This window comes from Dermochelys coriacea, chromosome 5 (assembly GCF_009764565.3).
Source record: "Dermochelys coriacea isolate rDerCor1 chromosome 5, rDerCor1.pri.v4, whole genome shotgun sequence".
In the NCBI taxonomy this organism is placed as follows: domain Eukaryota; kingdom Metazoa; phylum Chordata; order Testudines; family Dermochelyidae; genus Dermochelys; species Dermochelys coriacea.
In genome coordinates, this window is record NC_050072.1 from 43,114,940 (window position 1) to 43,138,375 (window position 23,436).

At 46.0% G+C, this 23,436-nt stretch overlaps 1 long non-coding RNA gene across 2 annotated transcripts in view; it reads right to left on the minus strand.

The window, feature by feature from the left end:
* The window catches only part of LOC122460136, a 48,138-nt gene that overhangs the window by 8,763 nt on the left and 15,939 nt on the right, over positions 1-23,436 (minus strand). Inside the window, exons 2-3 of one of the 2 annotated variants that reach the window (XR_006281233.1) lie at positions 20,881-20,997; positions 14,592-14,664 (exon numbers count right to left, since the gene is read on the minus strand). This is a non-coding gene — a long non-coding RNA (uncharacterized LOC122460136). The remainder of the gene's footprint in view (positions 1-14,591; positions 14,665-20,880; positions 20,998-23,436) is intronic. The other variant, XR_006281234.1, reaches the window with a different exon arrangement.

Consider the following 23,436-nt stretch of genomic DNA (forward strand, 5'->3'; position numbering starts at 1 on the left):
GGCTAGCTGGACCTTTGATCTGACTCAGTATGGCCTGTTATGTTCTTAATCAAAAATAAATATAAAGTGAGCACTATACTCTCTTTGTATTCTGTGTTCTATTTGAAATCAATATATTTGAAAATGTAGAAAACATCCCAAAATATTTAAATAAATGGTATTCTATTATTGTTTAATGGTGCGATTAATCACAATTAATATTTTAATTGCTTGACAACCCTAGTTTATACTTTTTTCCCCAGATAAGTATGTTTTGTTTTATTGGCTGTTTTATAGCTTGTTGCCACTTGTTGCTCAAGACCCTGGACTAGGCCATCTGGAGAACTTTATTTCAATCGGAGTTACAGCTGCTGCCACAAATCAAAACCAACTGCCTTTGCAGCATAGGGGGTGAGACTATTCCCAGCAATAAACGCTCTGTACTGATAGAGGGAAACTATGAGTAAATAAATTCTTTATGTACATGTAGTTTTAAACTAACCTAAAATTAACGTTCTACACCCAGTATTTTTTGTAATTAATTTGATACAGAAAGGGTGTTGAGTTGTCCTAATGATAAGACATGATACTTTGGTCAGTGGAGAGATTGTGTGGTGTTCGGTATTTCAAATGTTGGGGAGGTTTAGTGACTAGCTTCAGGAAACCCACATTCATAATCCTGAGTGCAAAATGTACTAGCATCCTTACCTTTATATTGTGTGTAGTATTTTACATATTGGGTAGCACTAGTTTGAGTTAATAAGGAAGAAGTTCTCATAAGTTAGCAGAAATTTAATTTAAGAGGAAGCCCTGGGAAAACTGGGTTTGTAATTACTGTCTTCCCACTCAGAGAGATTACAAATGACATTGTGTGGGTTCACAGTCCGCTAAAGATGAGAGTAATCTATTGTTCCGCTAAAGCACTGATGCAGTTATCACAATACAGATAATATTAGGTGGTTATTACATTACTCATTTAACAATGAAATTCCTCTACATTTTGAAAACTTGCAGTATAATTTCATACTTGAAGTAACAATTCCCTGAAATTTTACAATGTTTGTTTGGCTAAACAAATGATTTTTCAATTTGTGCAGCAGTAACAGTACATAATACAGATAAAGCATTACATACTGAAAGCCAGTCAGTTGCTGCTGGGTTTAGAAGTCACATGTATTTAATTCAGATTTTTATTCATCCTCAACTGAGCACTGAAACTGACTATTTAATTTCTTCTGACATTAATTCATCTGATTGTTCTTACAATTATGAAGATTTATGGCAAAGGAAAAGTGATGAAGAATAGTGTATTCATCAGAAGAAGCTGTAACTGCAGACTAATGTAAAGGGTGACAGGATACTACTAGAAAGAGTTTATTATGTCCCTTCCTCTTAACGTTATAGTCAGTTTGGCTTACGAAATGAAGCTGTCTCACCACCACCAATGGTAATTAATCTGTGTCAAAAAATTTATGGATTAGTATGCAATTAGAACAAAAAAATCTTTGTCCAAAATACTGAATCATAAAATAATTAACAGCTGTGGTAGTCTGACACTGAAAGACATTTTAAAAAATTCTGGACACAATAGGACAACATTTTCCAAGTGATGCAAAATAATTTAACATATGACTAATGAAGTCTTAGGCCTGGTCTACACTACGAGTTTAAGTCGAATTTAGCAGCGTTAGATCAATTTAACCCTGCACCTGTCCACCCGACGAAGCCATTTTTGTTGACTTAAAGGGCTCTTAAAATCGATTTCTGTATTCCTACCCAATGAGGGGATTAGTGCTGAAATCAACATCGCCGGGTCAAATTTGGGGTAGTGTGGATGCAATTTGACAGTATTGGTCTCTGGGAGCTATCCCAGAGTGCTCCATTGTGACCACTCTGGACAGCGCTTTCAACTCAGATGCACTAACCAGGTACACAGGAAAAGCACTGGGAACTTTTGGATTTTATTTCCTGTTTGGCCAGCGTGGCGAGCTTATCAGCACAGGTGACCATGTAATCCCAGAATTGCAAAAGAGCTCCAGCATGAACTGAATGGGAGGTACTGGATCTGATCACTGTATGGGGAGACAAATCCGTGCTATCAGAACTCCGTTCCAAAAGATGAAATGCCAAAATATTTAAAAAAAATCTCCAAGGGCATGATGGACAGAGGCTATAACAGGGACCCGCAGCAGTGTCGCATGAAAATTAAGGAGTTCAGGCAAGCCTACCAAAGAGACAAATGGCTGCTCAGGGTCAGAGCCCCAGACATGCCACTTCTACCATGAGCTGAATGCAATTCTAGGGGTGCCCCTACCACTACCCCACCCGTCCATGGACACCTGCAAGGGGGGAATCTCATGCAACAGGAAGAGGAGGAGGATAGCGTACAACAGGCAAGCGGAGAAACGGTTCTCCCCGACAGCCAGGAACTGTTTTATTACCCTGGAGCCGATATGCTCCCAAGGGCTCCCGGACCATAAGCCGGAGAAGGCACCTCTGGTGAGTGTAGCTTAGTAAATATAATACGTGGTTTAAAGGTAAGCGTGTTGAATGATTAATTTGCCCTGAAGACTTGGGATGCATTCGCAGCCAGTGCAGCTACTGGAAAAGTCTGTTAATGTGCCTGGGGATGGAGTGGAAATACACCAGGGACATTATTAAGGGGACATTCAGAGGTAAGCGTTCCTGCTGGGCTGTTTGCCTGTGGCTGAAAAGAAATCATCCCTGCTTTTAGCCAGGTGGTGCAGGGGAGCCCATTCTCACTGAGCTGTTCGCATTTGGCTGGCAGGGATCTTCGCTTCACCCCTCCTCCCACCACATGACTAGTATCAGGGATCATCGCAGAGAAGTGTGTGTGTGTGTGTGTGTGTGTGTGTGTGTGAGTGTGAAGGGGGGTTAGTTGGGTTTGTGCTGCACATTAACCCGAAAACTGCAGCCCCTCCTTTTAAATGGCCAACCCAACGGGTGCTTGGTATGGGAAAGGATGGCGTTGCTGTTTGAAACCATTCCCACATGTTATGAAGGTTGAAGAAGCTGAAAGACTGTGGCTTACCATGGCTGCCTACAAGCCGAATTCTGTTGCCCGGCCCTGCGTGTGTGCTCTCTCACACCAAACCGGCAGGCCCTCAATACGAGAGGCAAAATGCGACCTTGTACCAAAAGCACATGTGCTATGTAATGTTAACAGCTTGGTTCACTGTGAAAGAGTCTACTCATTGTTCTCTAAAATGTGTCTTTTTAAATACTCCTCTCCCTTTTTTCCTCCCGCAGCTGCAAATGTTTCAACACTCCCCCTATCATCTCCGTCCCAGAGGCTAGTGCAGATTAGAAGGCAAAAAAAACACACGATGAAATGATCTCTGAGCTCATGCAGTCCTCCCGCACTGAAAGAGCTCAGAAGAATGTGTGGAGTCCAGGAAAGCAGAAAATGAACATGAGGATCATGAAGTAATTGATCTTTAAATATTCAGGGTAAATAGGCCAAAACCCCTGAAATGGGATATTAGATGGATGGGATCTGAGTTACTATAGAAAATTCTTTCCTGGGTATCTGGCTGGTGAATCTTGCCCATTATGCTCAGGGTTTAGCTGATGGCCATATTTGGAGTCGGGAAGGAATTTTCCTCCAGGGCAGATTGGAGAGGCCCTGGAGGTTTTTCGCCTTCCTCTGTAGCATGGGGCATGGTTGACTTGAGGGAGGCTTCTCTGCTCCTTGAAGTCTTTGAACCATGATTTAAGGACTTCAATAGCTCAGACATGGGTGAGGTTTTTCATAGGAGTGAGTGGGTGAGATTCTGTGGCCTGCGCTGTGCAGGAGATCGGACTAGATGATCAGAATGGTCCCTTCTGACCTTAGTATCTATGAATCTATGAGACGACCAAGATGAGAGGTTACGGGAGCAAGAGGAGAGGAGGCAGGATGCAATGCTGAGGCTACTGGAGGATCAAACTGATATGCTCCGGCGTCTGGTGGAGCTGTAAGAAAGGCAGCAGGAGCACAGATGGCCGCTGCAGCCCCTGTGTAACCGCCCGCCCTCCTCCCCAAGTTCCATAGCCTCCTCACCCAGATGCCCAAGAACACGGAGGGGGGGCCTCGGGCACCCAAGCACTCGCCCGCAGAGGACTGCCCAAGCAACAGAAGGCTGGCATTCAATACGTTTTTGAAGTGCAGTGTGGCCTTGTCCTTCCCTCCTCCCCTCATCCATCACCCCACCTGGTGCTTCCCTCCTCCCCCCACCCCTCCTGGGCTACCTTGGCAGTTACCCCATTTGTGTGATGAATGAATAAAGAATGCATGATTTTGAAACAACAGTGACTTTATTGCCTCTGCAAGCAGTGATCGAAGGGGGGAGGGCAGTTGGCTTACAGGGAAGTAAAGTGAACCAAGGGGGCGGGTTTTCAGCAAGGAGAAACAAGCAGAACTGTCACACCGTAGCCTGGCCAGTCATGAAACTGGTTTTCAAAGCTTCTCCAATGCGTCGTGCTCTGCTATGCTCTTCTAATGGTCCTGGTGTCTGGCTGTGCATAATCACCAGCCAGGCGATTTGCCTCAACCTCTCACCCCACCATAAACATCTCCCCCTTACTCTAACAGATTTTGTGGAGCATACAGCAAGCAGCAATAACAATGGGAATATTGGTTTCGCTGAGGTCTAACCGAGTCAGTAAACTGCATCAGCACGCTTTTAAACGTCCAAATGCACATTCCACCACCATTCTGCATTCGCTCAGCCTATAGTTGAACAGCTCCTTACTACTGTCCAGGCTGTCTGTGTATGGCTTTGAGCCATGGCATTAAGGGGTAGGCTGGGTCCCCAAGGATAACAATAGGCATTTCAATATCCCCAACAGTTATTTTCTGGTCTGAGAAGTAAGTCCCGTCCTGCAACTGTTCAAACAGACCAGAGTTCCTGAAGATGTGAGCGTCGTGTATCTTTCCTGACCATCCCATGTTGATGTCGGTGAAACGTCCCTTGTGATCCACCAGTGCTTGCAGCACCATTGAAAAGTACCCCTTGCTGTTTATGTACTGGCTGCCAAGGTGGTCCGGTGCCAAGATAGGGATATGAATTCCATCTATTGCCGCACCACAGTTAGGGAATCCCATTGCAGCAAAGCCATCCACTATGACCTGCACATTTCCCAGAGTAACTACCCTTGATAGCAGCAGCTCAGTGATTACGTTGGCTACTTGGATCACAGCAGCCCCCACAGTAGATTTGCCCACTCCAAACTGATTCTTCCCGAGGAAGAACACGTACCCGGGAGCCCATGAAGGACAACATGGAGAAATTCGCTATTGAGACAATAGCAGCAGAGCACAGTGGAAACAGTGGATGATGACGGTTAGCAGTTCTACTGCACCGTCTGCTGAAAGCAGTATGGCATCCGCACGGAAAAAAGGCACGAAACGATTGTCTGCCGTTGCTTTCATGGAGGGAGGGGCGACTGATGACGTACTCAAAACCACCCGCAACAATGTTTTTGTCCCATCAGGCACTGGGAGCTTAACCCAGAATTCCAATGGGTGGCAGAGACTGCGGGAACTGTGGGATAGCTACCCACAGTGCACTGCTCCGTAAGTCGATGCTAGCCACGGCAGTGAGAACGCACTCTGCCAACTTAATGCGCTTAGTGTGGACATACGCAATCGACTGTATAAAATCGATTTCTAAAAATCAACTTCTATAATATCTACCTAATTTCGGAGCGTAGACATACCCTTAGGGTTACCACATTTCTCATTTTGCGCTTTGTGAGATGCTTGATATTACAATGCACAGCAATTTTTTTCCTGCATTAATGCATCTTGAAGAGTTCTTGCCTTTTTTGTTTTAGCCAAGCTAGCATTGGAAACTGAGACAGACCTCTGCATATCCACATAGATTCCTAATCCTTCTACACTGCTTCGAAAATATATACTCCAGTACTGGAAAATAGTCCTAAGTAACACTAACAGAGTAGGGCAGGGGTGGGCAAACTTTTTGGCCTGAGGGCCACATCGGGGAATAGAAATTGTATGGGGAGCCATGAATGCTCACAAAATTGGGGTTGGGGTGCGGGAGGGCATGTAGGTTCTGACTAGGGGTGTGGGCTCTAGGGTGGGGCTGGGGATGAGAGGTTTGGGATGCAGGAGGGTGCTCTGGGCGGGGATTGAGGGTTTTGGACAGCAGGAGGGGGATCAGAGCTGTGGCAGTGGATTGGGGCATGGGGAGAGGCTCGGGGAGCAGGTTCTGAGCGGCGGTTACCTCAAGCGGCTCCCGGAAGCAGCGGCATGTCCCTTCCCTGGCTCCCACACAGAGGCGCGGCCGGTCAGCTCTCCATGCTGCCCCATCTGCAAGCACAGCCCCTGCAGCTCCCATTGGAGCGCGTAGGAGCCAGAGTGGGCTTCCGGGAGCCGCGTGGAGAGCCCCCGACTCTGCGCTCCAGCTGGAGCGCCAGAGCAGGGACATGCCACAGCTCCTGGGAGCTGCATGGGGCGGTCTGTTACCCAGTGCCCCGGCTGGAGCGCCGGAGTGGGACAAGACCCAGACCCCGCTCCCCAGCAGGAGCTCGCAGGCTGGCTTAAAACGGCTCGCAGGCCGTAGCTTGCCTAACCCTGGAGTAGGGGCTTCTTCTTTTTGGATAATTCTTGATTTGATATGACATTCTGAGTCTACTCTTATTCTTCCTAATTTAGATCTTTTTTGTTTCCCAACATAGAAATCTTGCTGGTAAATTCTTGAGTTGTGGAGCAGTACCTCCACAGCTAAGGTAATAGAAACCTGACTTTCCCCCACACATGCAACTTTCTCAAAAAGAAATCAGTCTTTCTGAAATCTCATCCCTGGGTAGAACTTTTCTGAGACGTTTGTGGGGAAAAAAATCAGAAGCGAAATGTTAAAGTAATGGTGCTCACATTCCCCCCCCCCCCGCCCCCGGTTGACTTTTAACAAAAATTCTTTAATTCTTTTGGTTCATCATAGCTCCAGAATGGCTTGCTCTACCACTCCAGCTGTTTTTGTTTTTGTCTTTCTCTCTGTCTCTTGCTAGGAAAGTGCTTTTTTTTTACTTTTTGCGGGGGAAAGGGCAGATGCATGTTGAAGACTGCTTGTTTCAGGTAAGGAGGGAGAAGAAACTGAAACTGTCCTTTGTTGTTTTGGTCTTTGGTCTGTATATTAGGCTGGGGAAGAGAAATGTCCTGCACAAAGATCTGTGGCCTTGAAATGTAGAATGCAATATATTTTGTTTTGTTTTTCCTCCCCTTTTTTTAACTGATCTATAGATTGGCCCATGCTTGTACAAAAATGTTCTCTCATATCTACAGAGCAATGTTTAAAATTATTTTTAAACTTCCAGAAATATCAACTGACTTGCTGCTGACTGTGAACAGTTTGGGGAGGAGGAGATGTGGGAGTGGGAATGTGGAGGGCCAGAAGCTGGAGAAGGGCTAAGGGACTGGATTGCATTGAGTTGTGCTATTCAGACTTGCAATGGAGTTCTGCCTGGAGGCAGGAAAGGAATGGGGACAGATTAATAGAGATTTTATAATCCAATAATTTGTTCATATATGAATGTTAAGGGATGAAGTTACAGGTGAGTGCTGTTGTAAATTAGGTGGGGCGAGAATGAGAGAGAACAGAATACATAAATATGGCAAACAGGCCAGACTCCCTAACTGCTCATTTCTTTTAAAGGTTTGGGGTTTTTTCCTTTCTTTTTCCCATTTTGAATTTTTACAAGCAATCTGGGGGTTTTCGTCCATTGGTTTAGGTATGTTGAAATCCCCTAGACTACTCTGAAATCTTGACTAGGGATATTTTCTTGCACTTATATGATGGCTTTGCTATAACTGCTGGGGTTGAGCATTTGGTTGAGACAAAGGTTGATTAAAAATGCTGATTTTTTTTTAAACTGCATTTTTTATTTAAATCAGCATTTGTGGAGATTGGACACCGGTTCAAAGAAGCATTTGAAAAGGAGAAGACTAAGTGTTTTTAAAAAAGGTCCAGTGAGTGCCTGTATATAAATATAAATGGGTGGAATAACATTTACAATAAACCTACTGTTTGTGTATAGTGACTGCTGAGGGGAAGGAGCTGCTTATTTGTGTGACAAACACTGATAACTCCAATCAACCACATTCATCTGAGTATTTGACTACAGTCAGTGGAGATACATTGTGTCTCACACCTGTTCATTTTAAGTGCCCTGTGACTTGACAGACTGCTTCTAGTAGGACTAAGATGAGGAGAGCTTTACAAGAAAAAAATTAATATATGGCTATTCTGAACATATTCTAATCTTACTGAATATCTGAACTCATACTGTGATTAAACTGATTTGCAACAACCACTTTGCAGCTGTCAAGTATGAATAGGAAGATGGTAGTGCATTTGTCATGACTGACGAAGTGTGTGCCTAGAAGTTTATGCTTCAGAGTGGTCCAAACTAATGAAAATCTGAAGAGTATAGATAGGATATTGTCTCTCATTTGCCATAAGGTAACAAATATTGATCTGAATAGGTATGCTGCAGAGTTGCTCCACATATTGAAGCCAGTAACAGTGGCACTTGATTGTATAGAGAAAAATTCATGTTCAAGTGCTGAAGTTGTTGACATTTGAAAGAAGCTTGGAAAAACTTCTTCTGAATTGCAATTAAGTGATGGTAAAATATATGTTCTGAAAGTATTATCAGCAGGCTCTAACATTATATTCATGGAGGTTAAGTCCATTAATGGTTATTAGCCAGGATGGGTAAGGAATGGTGTCCCTAGCCTCTGTTTGTCAGACGGTGAGATGGATGGCAAGAGAGAGATCACTAGATCATTACCTGTTAAGTTCACTTCCTCTGGGGCACCTGGCATTGGCATTGGTAGACAGGATACTCGGCTGGATGGACCTTTGGTCTGACCCAGTATGGCCATTCTTATGTTCTTATCATGCCATTTTTTTTAGCATATTGGATCAATCTTCACAAGTACCTTTACTCTCAACAGGGGAATCAACAATTGCTCTTGAATATGGAGAAGAGGTTTACTCTGGAAGTTAGTTTCTGCCAACAGTAATTCAGCTGCAAGTCAAGCTTCTTTCATTTCAGAAAGTCTTATTCTTCAATGAAATACTGAAAAAAATGTAAGTTATTCAGTGGTGATAATCTGAAGTAAATGCCCTGGGAGAAAACTAGGAAGCAATTATGAAAGTGATGTCTCAATTATTAACGGCTACAGCTTCTGGCAATGTTGAAAGGCTATTTTCATAGTTTGGTTTGGTGCACCTAAAGATTAAAAACCACACTCGAAAGATAGAGCTTCCAAGTTGATATTCCCTCCCATGCATTTTAATTCTGAAAAACTTGAAAACAACCTCGGTTAATTTGAATAATAGGACTCGGTAGTTCACTTGTGATTTCTGACTATGGGTTGTAATTACTATATTATGACCAGAGTTGGGCAAGTAACTGATGATCTTCTTTGAATGGTGGTCCCTGTGTGTATTCCACATGTGGAAGCACTTCTTAGTAGTGCCCATTGACCTGCACATCTATAGTATATCTCCTCATGCTCCCAGTTGAGGGTATAGGAAGTAGTGCAGGTCAACGCCTCTCCAGTTCCTTCTTACCACTGCATGGCCCAGGTCAGAACTCCTGTGCCTTCACGTTCATAGTTTTCCAAGAGAGTTACTCACTTTTACTTTGTTGTAAATAGTTGTATATAGTTCTTTTTAGTGTTAGGTAGCTAAGTTAGTATAGTTAGTTTAGTTTTTCTTCGAGTGCTTGTTCATGTCTCTTCCAATCAGGTGTGTGCGTGCTGCATGCATGACAACGGGAAGATTTTTTCCCCTTAGCAGTATCCGTAGGGTTGGCCTGGGCACCTCCTGGAGTTGCACCTTCATGGCGCTCCATATTATGCCCTGATGACCCGACCCCCCTGTCAGTTCCTTCTTACCACCTGTGGTAAGCTAGCTGGAACTCCGCATTGCTCTTGCCTTGGCAAGTGCATGTTTCGCAGTATTGTGTGTGTATATAGTTAGATTCAGTAGTAGTTTAGCTAGTATAGCTAGTTTTCTCAGAAGTTTCCTTTGGGGGTTCCCACACACGCATACTTTTTCCCCAGGTCTGGGGTATGCCTCAGTCCCCGGGCTTTAAGCCATGCTCAGACTATGGCAGGTTTATGCCAAGAAGTGACCCGCACATTTCGTACTTAGTATCTTTGGGAGGGTCACATTAGAACCCGCTGTAAAATCTGTAGAGGGTTTCGCCCCAGACCCTCAAGGACAGAGAACAGCGCCTCTGAGTTCTGCTTATGGAAGCAGCACTTAAGCCTCAGTTGGACCCTGGCGCAGCAGACCTGGTCCCAAGCACCACCTCTTTGGTGCGCAGCGCTCTGGAACCATTGACGCATGAGCCAGTGCAAAGAAGGACTCTCTAAGGACCTTCGGCACCGCCACACCGGTCTCCCTCCCCATGCCCCAGAAAAGAAAGAAGGCCAACAAAAGGTGCTCCCTGACCAGGTCTAAAGACCAGGTGGCCAGTAAGTCCCCATTGGGCACCCAATTGGTGGGGCCTCCATCAACTCCTGCCCCAGGACGGGTCTAGTTGAGCCCGGACCTCCACCGCTTGCCAGTCTGCCACCACGAGGACCTACAGTTTCCCTCAATGCCATAAGCATTTGAGGTGGCATCGGACCTCCTGATGCTTACAACGCCACCCTCCCCTCCAACGCGGGAGAGGTCGCTGGTACCGGTTCCTGGCCCAATCCACTCTTTGGCGAGCCGGCGATTCTGGCAGCGATGAGGGTATCATCCCCTGTGCGCTGACCCCCGGCACCAGTGACCCGTGTGGGGGAGCCGCTCCAGTCCCGCATGTGGCATCACTTACAGGTGCCGAGTGGCTCCGCTTTTCCATGGTCTTCAAAGTTGGAGACCTCCGAGTCAGAAGCGGCATCATCATGCTCCAATAGGAGCAGAAGATCCCGCTCCTCGCCGTGACTGACAGCCCTACCCAGAACAGTGGCAGGCTCCTCAGTGGCCCTTCTGGACATCCTGGGCCTATCATCAGAGCCATGGTTCTAGACCAGCATCAGTAGCCTCCGCATCCTTTGGGCCATCATACATGCCCTCCGCACTGCTGCAGGAGACCCATCCGGCAGCTGCACTGACGTTGATGATCTCTGCGCTGATCGCTGCATCATCCTCAGCACCGCTCACAGCTCCATCTGCGACACCGCCAGCGGCACTGGCCGCAGCACTATCCGCAGCTCCAGTGTTCCTTGCTCCTAGGAAACCCAGAGAGGCTGAGGGCAGGGAGCAGGCTCTGGTACTGGCCTCCATCTCTTCCTCCTCATCTCTAGATGAGGCGGTGGCTGGCTCAGCAACTACTCCAGCCTTAGAGGACAGGAGGATTCTATAGCAGCTTCTGAGATGGCCCAGAACCTGAACAATAAGCCTGAGAAGGTGGTGGTGGAGGCCAACCCAATGGTCGACAGTTTGGACAGGGTTGTGACTTTGCCTCCAGGGCCATCCCATATTGCACTGCTGCTGATTAAAATCCTCAGCGATGTCATGAAGACACTGTGGCAGACCCCCTCCTCATTGCCACCTACCACCAAGAGGTACAAGCGGAGATACTTTGTCCCCTCAAAGGGATATGAACACCTTTACAAACACCCCCATCCGGCCTCCCTGGTAGTGGACATGACCAACCAATGTGAGCACCGGGGCTCCCAAGAATCGAGAGGCCAAAAAATTGGATTTCTTTGGGAGGAAAATCTATTCCCCAGGGGTGTTGCAGCTCTGTATCACTAACCATCAGGTAGTGGTTAGCAGGTACAATTATAATACATGTGGGGCCATGCAAAAATTTGCAGAACTCCTCCCTATGAACAGGGGTGGCCATGAGGAGTTCCTGGCTATAGGTCTCTGGCCTTCCATACGAGGTGCAGCAGACAATCCAGGACCTCCCCTTTGAGGGTCAGTCTTTGTTTTCCAAGAAGACTGACACTCGTCTGTACAGCCTCAAGGACTCTCGAGCCACCTTGAAGTCCCTGGGCCTCCACACCACTGCCACCCAGCAGAGGTACTTTAGACCGCAGGTCCTTTAGAGGAATTTTCAACCTCAGGGTAGGCAGGAAGGGTCATGCAAGAGAGAGGAACTCAAGTAAGAGACCTCATCCCTCCTCTGGCCAGGGTTCTGGCCAGTCTAAATCCTTCCTAAGCCCAAAACCAGCCTTTTGAAGGTGCACCTGGGGACAATGCACCAGTGCAAAGACTAGATCCATCCATTCCACCTTACCTTTTCATCCTGTTTATCCCCTTTCTACCATGCATGGGCCCATATTACATTGGACCGCTGGGTGCTCCGCACGGTAGAGGGGGGATATTCACTCCAATTCTCTACCCTCCTGCTCTTCCACCCCCCTTCCCCATCCCTCTTCAGGTACCCTTCTAACAAGCAACTCCTCATACAGGAGGTGTAATCATTCCTCTCGCTGAGGGCATTGGAAGAGGTTCCTCAGGAGCAGAAGGGCAAGGGCTTCTATTCCCAGTATTTCCTAATACTAAAAGCCAAAGGCGGGCTCAGACCCATCTGAGACCTGCGAGAGCTCAACAAGTTCATAGGGAAACTCATGTTCTGAATGGTCTCCTTGGCCTCCATCATCCCTTCCTTGGATCCAGGGGACTGGTATGTCACCCTCTACTTGAAGGACACGTACTTTCATAAAGCAATCATACCGTCCCACAGAAAATACCTCAGGTTTGTGGTGCACAACAACCACTTCCAGTTCAGTCCTTCTGTTCAGGCTGTCAGTAGTGCCTCAAGTATTCACCAAATGCATAGCAATCGTGGTTGTGTTTTTGCGCAGGCACTGAGTACAGGTGTTCCTGTACCTCGAAGACTGGCTGATCAAGGGCTGCTCTAGGGCTCAAGTGGAGGCACAAGTTAATTCATCATTGCAATGTTCGACAAACTGGGCCTTCTCCTGAACACGGGGAAGTCAACTCTGTCCCCCTGTTCAGAGGATAGAGTTCATTGGGGCAGTGCTGGACTCAAACCAGGCCAGGGTGTACCTACCGGAATCAAGGTTCTGGGCCCAGGGCAACATCATTCAGAGTCCCAGGCAGTTCCCCACCACCACAGCAAGGAATTGCCTCAAACTCCTGGAACACATGGCCGCTTGTACCTACGTGGTGCAATGTGCCAGGCTTAGATTCTGGCCGCTCTAATCATGGCTAGTCTCAGTGTTTCTGTTGGTCAGGGACAGTTTGGACAGGGTTGTGACTTTGCCTCACCTGGTCCTCGACTCCTTTCTGTGGTGGCTCGATCCACAGCTAGTGTGTGCAGGGGTCCCCTTTGTCAGCCCCCAGCCAACTCTCATATCAATTATGGACGCATTAGACTTGGGCAGGGAAGCACACCGGAGAGACCTCAGGACACAAGGCCTCTGATCTCAAGCAGAGCACGCTCTCCACATCCATGTCAGGGAGCTGAGAGCCGTACACCTGGCATATCAGACTTTCCGAGCCGACTTGACAGGGAGATGTATATCAGTGATGACAGACAACATCACGGCAATGTTCTATATCAACACCTAAGTGGGCAGAGAGGACATATTTTGTGCTTGCTAAAGGGATGGATTTTCTTTTCTCCCACCTACCAACCAAGCTCCCTGGTTGTCCAAGCAGCTGTGGAACAGGCATGGCCGCAGTCACCTAAGTCTACTCCTCCAGAACAAGGCCTCTAAGAGACTGGACCTGCTGGGCAGGAAGGTGTATATTTCTGCAGGACTACAATTCTGCATCACCAATTATCAGGCTCTGGTAACCAAGTATGACTTTAACAACAACAGGCTAGCAGAGTTCAAGAACAAGCTGCCACCAGAGCACCAGCAGCAATTCCAGGTGCTGCTAGATGAAGGGCGACTGGTTGCTAAGGTGGGCCTTTATGCAACATTGGACACAGCTGATACGTCCTCTTGCTCTCTAGCAACCAGGGTCGTTATGTGACAAGAATTGTGGCAACAATTGTCCGGTTTTCCCAGGGAGGTCCAAAATACAATTGAGAACCTCCCTTTTGATGAGAACAAGCTGGTCCATGATAACATGGACGAATCCCTCCACACACTGAAGGCTCAAGCCATACTACGGTCCCTTGGTATATATACTCTGGTCCCACGATGCAGACAGCAAAAACCAAACCTTTCCATCCGTGCCCACACATGCCCTACAACCAGCGCCAGAAGGAGCCCCCATGTCAATGACACCCATCATAGCAGCCTGCTATGATGCCACATTCCCTGCCTCTGCCACAATCGCCTCCTCGACCCTCTCCCAGCAGCAGACAGACCTGCAGGTCAAGACCTATGAATCTCCACCGATGCCACCTGCAGCACTGCATACCATCTTTGGGGACCATCTTGCCCTATTTGCTCACAATGGGCAAGATCACCATGGACAGTTATGTACTGGAGATCACCCATCACCAACACGACATCGAGTTCTTCTCGTCTCCAGCACCCCAGCCATGGGGACTGATCCCATAACTGATCCTTCAACAAAAAGCAGATGCTCTGCTCCTCAAGGGGGAGAGAGAGCCTCTCCCACCTCATTATAGCAGGCAAGACTTCTACTCACTTTACTCCCTTATCCTGAAGAAGGGCAGAGGGCATCGCTCCATTCTAGATCTTCAGTGTTGAACACTGTTTATCTGAAAGTCAAAATTCTGTATGGTCACGCTGACATTGATTATCCCCTCCTTACTCCAGGGAGCCTAGTTCGCGGTTCTCAACATGAAAGATGCATACTTCCATCTGGACATTCACCCGACCCACCACAAGTTCCTCCATTTTCAGGTAGGGCACCAACATTAAAGGTTTCAAGTCCTCCTATTAGGCATAGCGACAGCACCATGAATGTTCACAAAGGTCTTTTCTGTGGTAGCAGCCTAGATGTGCCCTCTCGGCTACTCAGTATTCCCCTACCTTGGTGACTGACTCCTTGTGGCACTATCAGGACAGGAAGAAATCTCCACAGTCTTCTGTCTTAGCAGTCTCCTGGCATCCCTAGGTATCTGCATCAATGAGGAAAAGTCAATGTTGACACCTTCACAGATGATACCCTTCATTGGAGTGGAACTCAATTCCATCGTGGTCAGGGCTTTTCTCCTGGCAGACTGTTTCACAGCACTGACATCTCTCATCATGGACATGCATTGCAAACCATCGTCTGCCGCTGTCTTTTTCTCATTGGACATATGGCAGCCTGCACTTATGTGACACCGCACACACATCTCCATGTGCATTGTTTTCAAGCTTGGCTCCTCTCCATCTACAGACCCAACAGAGACCATATAGACTCCAAGGTCAGCCTTCCCAAGACTGGGCTGTTCTCCCTCATATGGCAATCCAATCACTCCAAGGTCATGATTGGCACCCCCTTTTCCCATCCCACACTACAGACTACCATCACAATGGACACCTCCCTGGTGGGTTAGGAGCCCACCTAAGACACCACACAGCTCAGAGAATGTGGATGCCATGGGAATCCAGGCTGCACATAAACTTGCTGGAACTGCAGGCAGTTTGTTTGGCATGCCAGGCCTTCCTCCTGCTCATTCAATCCCTCCACATTCAACTGCTCTCCAAAAACATCGCAGCATAGTATACATCAACAAGCAGGGTGGTACCCTCTGCTCCGAGTTAGTCCGGCTTTGGAACTGCTGCATCAATAACCACGTGACACTTCAAGTCGCCTACCTACTGGGCACCCACAATTCCCTGGCCGACACCTCAGCAGGATGCCTTACCTCAATCACAAGTGGGAGCTACACTCCATGCTCATGCTCATGTATTCATGAAGTGGGGCACAGAGTCCCCCCCATGAGACCTCTTTGCTACTGATAAGAACAGGAAGCTGCCCTTCTATTGCTCAGGTGAAGCACTAGGGGAGGGCTCTCAGGGCTGTGCTCTTCTCCTCCCCTGGACAGGCGACCTCCACTATGACTTTCCCCCCATTCCGGGCCCTCTTCACCTTCCAGTCTTGAATTTGGATGGGCATAGAGGGTAGACCGTGCATGTTCTACCCTGGTTTGACAAATCCTTACCCAGAGCAGAGAATCCACCAGAGCCTGCTACCAAGCTAAATGGAGATGCTTCACAGCCAGTCACTGAGCCTGGTGTCTCTTCCAGTCATCCTCCACTACCTCCTCACCTTGAAGACATCAGGCCTGGTCCTCAGTTCTATTTCAGTTCACCTAGCAGCGCTCAGTGGATGGAGCCTTAGTATTTACCACCCCACCACTATCTGCCTCATGAAAGGTTTACTCATCACTTTTCCACCAATACTGACTCCCACACCACCATGGGATCTTAGTCTTATTCTTTCTGCCCTCACAAATCTACCTTTTGAGCCGCAAGCAATATGCTCCCTCTCCCACCTCTAAATGGAAGTGAGTTTCTTAGTAGCCATTACCTCAGCCAGATGAGTCAGTGAACTCACGGTCATAATGGCAGACCTCTCATCTCCAATGGATCTCGGGGTGCGTCCATGAATGCTACAACCAATCCAACATACCCCGGGCTGATAGAATCATGGCACACTCTTCGTGAGTGCAAGCTGCCACATTGGCCTTACTGGCGGAAATGTCCTGGCAAGACATCTGTCGTGCAGCAACATGGTGTGCCATCCACACGTTCGACACACCTACGCCATCACACAAGCAGCAGCTACAGATGCTGCTGTGGGCCAGGCTGTATTGTAGACCACACTTCATCCACCGGCATTCTCATACCCACCTCCACACTGATCACTACTTGTGAGTCACCCATGTGTAAAATACACGTAGGAACTACCACTCTAAGAAGAAGAGGTTACCAGTAACTAGAGTTCTTTGAGATGTGTGGTCTCTATCTGTATTCCACTATCTGCCCTTCAATTCCCTCTGCTTCAGACTGGATTCCATTACAGTAAGGAGGAGACTGGAGAGGCGTTGACCCGCACTACATTATAGGGACCATGCATCTCAAAGAATCTCCAATTAAAGGTAAGTGGCCTTCTCTTTTGGTTCTCTGGCAGTTCTGAAAAAAAAAAAACCAAAAATTCAGATTGTGTTGAACCGAATCCAAACTTCAGTGACTTGAAAAAGTCCATTGCAGATGAAATGAAGTGTTTTGTTCAATCTAAACTGTTTTGTTTCCAGGCATTTTTAAATGACTACACTCACATATAAAATAGTAGTACTGGCCTAGTGGTTAGAATACTCACCTGAGATGTGGGACACCCAGGTTGGAATCCATCTACTGGAATCTCCCCACTCCTAAAAGGGTGCCTTAACCACTGTGCTAATGGTTATGCTGGAATGGGGGTCTCTCAGTTTCTCCTGTAGAAGCTATGTAGTCTCTATAAATAAATAGAGCAGGAACTTCAATTTGGCTCTCGTGCCACCCAAGGAACATTTATAGTTTAATTCATTAAAATTGCAATTATAACAATTTTCAAACTAGATTTGAGACTCTGTAAAATTGTAATCCACTATGCCTAAAATGGGATTAAAAGACCTTTCGAACAGCAGGTTTTTTAAAACCCTGAACTATTACTGATTTGAAAGCTACACAGAAAACATTATTACTTTGTTTTACCATAACTCAAAATGTTATGGTCAAAAGTAAGAGCATGATCAATTTCACTCCAAAGAAATCCAGTTATTTAAGAACTAAGCCAGACACTTTTTTATTGGCAGAGTAGATTTCCTATGGATTTTATTATTTATTCAAAGCCATTTCAGTCACGCAATTCATTGATTTCAAGATACAGGCACTATGTGAAAATAGATATGGAGACAAAACTTGATAATTATCAGAAATGCTCACATGTTCAGAGCTGGAATGGGTACAGGAACTTTGTAGTTGGACCTCAGCTTTTACCACATCAAAAACTGAACCTCCAAAGAAGTTGCCTTTAGGAGGCAATGATAAACCAAAAATCTTTAATCCACTTACTCCCTTTTGGGAGATAGGATTTCTCCTCTCCTCTCCTCTCTTACCACTTCGTTTTGCGGCAAATTCTTACAATCAGGGAAGAAATGATGTTGAGTTAATGATAGCAGCAGATACTGGGACCCAGGACTCCTGGATTCTGTGCCAGACTCTGAAAAGGGCTCAGTATGTGGCTTTGATCAGTTAATTTAGCCTGTGCCTCATTTTACTCATTTGTAAAATGTGGAGAATAATACATTACAAGGTGAGTTGCTAAATATTAATTAAATGCTTTCAGTTCCTTTACTAAAAGGTTACTAATATTCACGCTTGTATGTATAGCAAAGTATTATCGACTGCTTTCATTGAAGTCAATAACAAAATTCCTTTGGACTTCAGTGGTGCAGGACAGGCTCTGTATGACCAAATCTCCTTTAAAGGGAAAGACCTCGTATATCTGTAATATGAGTATACGTATGGAAATCTTATTTTAGGAAGGGGGTTGGGGAATTTCTGATCTAGTTGCAAGTCATGTAGAGAAAGTTTAGTTCAAAAATGGAAAGAATAATGAACTACTAGCAACCTGAGGCTGTCTTTAGAAGGTACTTTAATGATGAAGTTATTACTAACAAGAAACCCAGGGAGACAGCTCCACTTTCTTGGCTAGCTGATCACAAACAGGCTTAAAGGAAGAGCTGTTTAGATAGAAGGATAAAAAATACTTTTAGCCATTAAAGTTTCTTAAAAGCAACCTGCTGGACTTAAAGCAACACTGTTAACCAGAAAAGGCTTTAAAATAAACCATAAAAAGCTGTGAGGAAGATTAGAAATGCTGGAAGAACAGATGATGATTAAAAAGGAATGCAGTAGGCTGAGGAAGGTGAAGACTGCTGGAATTAAGATAACGTTTCAATCCATTTTAAAAAGGGAATCACTAGAAAATGCTTTAAATAGGATAACCTAAGTTTGTTACATCTCCAAGTGGGTAGAGATGGAAATGGCCCCAAAGTAGTTTTAGTATATCTGAAGTAATACCAAGTTTATATTCTGGAACAGAAATATGGAATTATAGGAAATCAGTATTATATGAACTGTCTGCAACAATTAGGACATATAGCTACCAGAATAATTTCTTGTACTACTACTATTTTGTACTTATCTAGTGCCTTCCATCTGAAGAGTTGCTGCACTTTAATTCATCATTTTGATGAATTAAGCCTTATTGAAATCCCAGTTATTGTTCAAGTATTAGCCACACTTTATAGATGGGAAAACTGAGGCAGCAAGCAATTAAGTGACTTCCCCTAGACCATCCAAGAAATGCTAATGATAGTGAACAGCTTCTTTTCCAGGACCACAGACTACACATCTTTCCAGATTTGGCAAGGGCTGGGCAATGGAGACAATTAGATAGATCTAGGTATCAGTATTTCAGGAGTGTGCAGTACCCAGAGACATTCCTATACCCTACAAAACTGAGCATCAAAGCTTGAGTGGAATCAGGTCAACAACCTGTGCTCCCTCTAAGCTGTGCGGTTGGGCGGCCTCCTAGGAGAGATTCAAGCGCTGCCCACTTGATTAGCAGAGCCGCGCACATCCGGCAGCATGTTTTCAGGTGCCCCTCCTTCCCACTGCTTTGCAGCCACATTGCAGTTTCTCCCAGGACCCTCCTGCTGGCTGTGCAGAACTGGGGGGAAGCAGGTGCTGATGTCAGGGTGTTCTCCAGCCCCTGTACCCCATCTCCACAGAGCAGGGGAGAGGGTACAGGGCTCAGAACTTGCGGCAGCTCTGAGATCTGAACAAGCCTTCTGGTGAGTAAGAGCTTAAAGAGACAGGGGGTCTCTGAGACTTCCCCGGCAGTCAGCACATACAATCTCTCTCTCTCTCACGCAGGCAGAGGTGCTGGAACTAGGGGTGTTGGGGGTGCTGCAGCATCCCCTGGTTTGAAGTGGCTTCCATTATATACAGGGTTTACAGTCTGGTTCAATGGCTCTTAGCACCCCCACGATACACATTGTTCCAACACTCCTGTGTGCACGCTCTCACACAATCTGTGTCTCATGTGTGCACACAGTCTGTCACACTGTGTCTGTCTCTCTCTCTCACACGCGCACACACACACACACACATACAGTGTATCACACTCATCTCCCAACACCTACTTATATTATTATTATTGTTACTTGGTACTTCCTGCAGTGCACATATATTCTCTGAAATTTTATCTTTCAACATGTGTTATTTTAGTGTTTTGACTGGTCTATGCATTTCATAATTTTTATTTCTCTTCCATAAAATTTATTACACTTGTATTTAATTATTTGACTAGTGAGTTCTAAAATGCCTAACCTGTCCTGGCTGGAGTAATTATCCCTATTGGTAACTTTTTAAAAATATATATTATATCTAGGTTTTTTGTTTCTACTGGTGGTGCACATCCGCACATTATCTTGGTGCAAATAACAAAATTTATTCTGCACATGGGTGAAAAAATTAGAGGGAACCTTGTCAACATTCCAGGGTGGGGTTTTTTTTGTTTATTTTTTTGAGGCTAGTATTGCTGTCTAGATTTTCTTGTTGTTGTTTAATTTAAAAGCTCAGAAGTCCCTAGCCCTTATGATTGCACAGACAACCTCCAAATCAAGTGTAACTGATGCTGTGACATTTGTTGAATTTGAGAATGCTGCCATATATAAGCCTTGAGCTCCCAGCATCCTTCATGGTTATGTTAATGGAACTACAAGGTATGTGTGGCTTTGAGAATATTGAATATAGGTAGGACATGCCCTAAAAGCAATGAAAATGTATCTCAGACATGACCCATTTTCATAACCTATTTTTCTTCTTTTCTTCTATTGTATTGCACTGTGGGCTACACATATCACCTGTATGCCTGGAGCCAGAGGATTTGAAAGTAGTGTCGGTTGATCCACGCATGCACCCTCGCTCACCTTGTGCCTCCGACCTGAGGGGATAAAGAGCGGGGTGGACCAAACGCCTCTCCAGTTCCTTCTCACCGCCACATGGTCCAGGTTGGAACCTCTCTGTCTGTAGCTTCGTCTTCATCCCTGAAGAGAATATTTAACTTTGTAAATAGTTTTAGCATCTTGTATAGTTAACAGGTTTAATGATTCCATAGTTTAGTGCTGGATTAATCTACAGGGGAACACTTCCCCTTCCCCACCCTATACCCTGTGTGGGTATTGGACTATAGGCTTTAAACTCTGTGCTTCCTGGCCGTGATCCTTCTCGGTCACAACGACCACCAGTGCTGCTTTTATGGCTTTGGGGAAACTCACATTGCAGTGAGGTGTAGTATTTGCCACTCATTCCCCAGCCATACCTGAGAAGGACAGGAACTCCACCTTTGAAAATGCCTCATGGAAAAAACCATATGGCCTCCATCAGACCCAGACTGGGAACTCCCCGCCCCCTATATTGGCCTGATTCAGCAAGAGGTAAGCCTCCTGCTGCTAAGTCCAACACTGCTGCCAGAGAATTTCCTTCAGACACCCCGGTGGAATCTTCTCAGGAACACAGGAAGCACTGTCAAAAAATAGACCAAGTCTTCCTCCAAATCCACTTCAAAGAAATCTGATTTGGCTCTGAGCAAGCCCAGCATCTCAGTCCAAGCAGACTTAGTACGTTTTAAGTCCCCAAGGCTTAACAAAAAAGCCCATAAACATCAGGCTCCATTGGTAACAGAACGTGATCCGTTGGTACCGTCACCCTTGGCACCTCCCAAACCTTGGAATCCATTGGCACTGATGAAGACCATTCATCACCTATCCGTGGCACTGTTTTCAACAGTTCTCTCTCTCTCTCTCTGGCTCCAGTGGTCTGAGCAGAGACAACCCCTTTCACACCAGGAAGAACTGAGTTCCATGCCACTTCATAGGACATCTTTGCACTGCTGGATCAAGAATCCCTTCCATAGGGTCCATTCCTTTCCAGCAGTATCATAACACTCGGGAGAGTCAACTACTTGAATATGTTTATTGCCTGTTCCTTCCTCGAGTTACAATTTCCCTCCAGCCACACTGATGGTACCATATCCGGAACAGGTATTAGCTTCCTTCTCATCGGGAGATTCTGACCCACCCAAGGAGTCTTCATTTTCTTACCCTATGTAGCCTCAACTGCCCAAAAGACTTAAACAAGCTTGGGACAAACCCTTGCATTTAGCTCAGAGCCACTGGCATCCCCACCATGGGGACCTCCACCTCCCCCTTTTGACCCTTCCTACCGGAAACATTGGGGCCCCTGGGACCAGTATCCCCCTGCAGAGTCAGTCAGGTCTGCTAGAGAGTCGCTCCTTGCTTCGCCTCGAAGGAAACACTCAAATCTGCCCCGCCCCCGGATCCCTCAAGGAGGAAGAGCAATACACACCAGATTTGGATGAAGTGGGTTATAGCCTGCCTACTGAATTTTCATCAGATGCCTGCCTACTGAATTTTTCATTCTATGCATCTGATGAAGTGGGTTATAGTTCATGAAAGCTTATGCCCAAATACATCTGGTAGTATCTAAGGTGTCACAAGGACTCCTCATTTTCTGATGAATCACAGTTATTCAACCAGAAGATGGACAAGTCCCTCCAGAACTTGAAGGACTATAGGGCTACTCTCCGCTCTCAAGGGATATATACACCTGCCCCCAAGAGGAAGTTTTAATTGACAATCATCCAGACCTATACCCATGGCTCAACAATTTTTTCATGGGAGGCCCTATGAATCACCATGCAAAAGGCAGAGAGGGTTCAAAGAACTCACTTCCCTGCGCTTTCTATAATAGGCCCAACATTCCAATCTCAATCCCTGGCAAGGTGCTATTTTTGATGGGAGCTCGAGCTGTGAGCCACTAAGCCCAACATTGCTTGACCTTCACACATCATTTGGAGGTCGTCTAGCATTCTTTCTCAACTCATGGAGCGCAATAACAGATCCATGAGTGCTGAACATAATCCACTCTCGCTATATGATCAAGTTTGCATCCCTGCCTCCTCCACAACATCCTCAACATCCTTCCCTTCCCAACTTTGAGGACCACAGTCTCTCTCAGGCAGACATCAGTTACTCAGTTCATGTTTTCAAGCTTTTCTTTACAACACTAAGGCCTACAAACAATTTGTTTTCAATGAAATCTTAGTCTGATGCCATTACATGACAGGAAGTCAGAATCCTAGGGATGTGCCTATGGTGCCTAGACGTAAAGCCAGACCTGATCAGGTATCCGAACCCCTTTGAGTAGCGCAGTAGAGCATTGGTAATCATAGTTTCAACATTTGGGCAATTGACAGTGACTGGTGGGATTTTTGGTGTTACAAGTGGGTGGAGGTTGTTTTTTGTGCAGAGCTTGGGACAGTACCACTCTTTTTTTTCCCCCAGTTTAAGTCCAGGGAGCATTCTTCATGGAAATTTAAAATTTTCTGTACAAGTTAAAACAGACACTTGTTTGGACTCTGAGTGAATACAACACCTGAGAAACAATACGATAATAATGCAGTT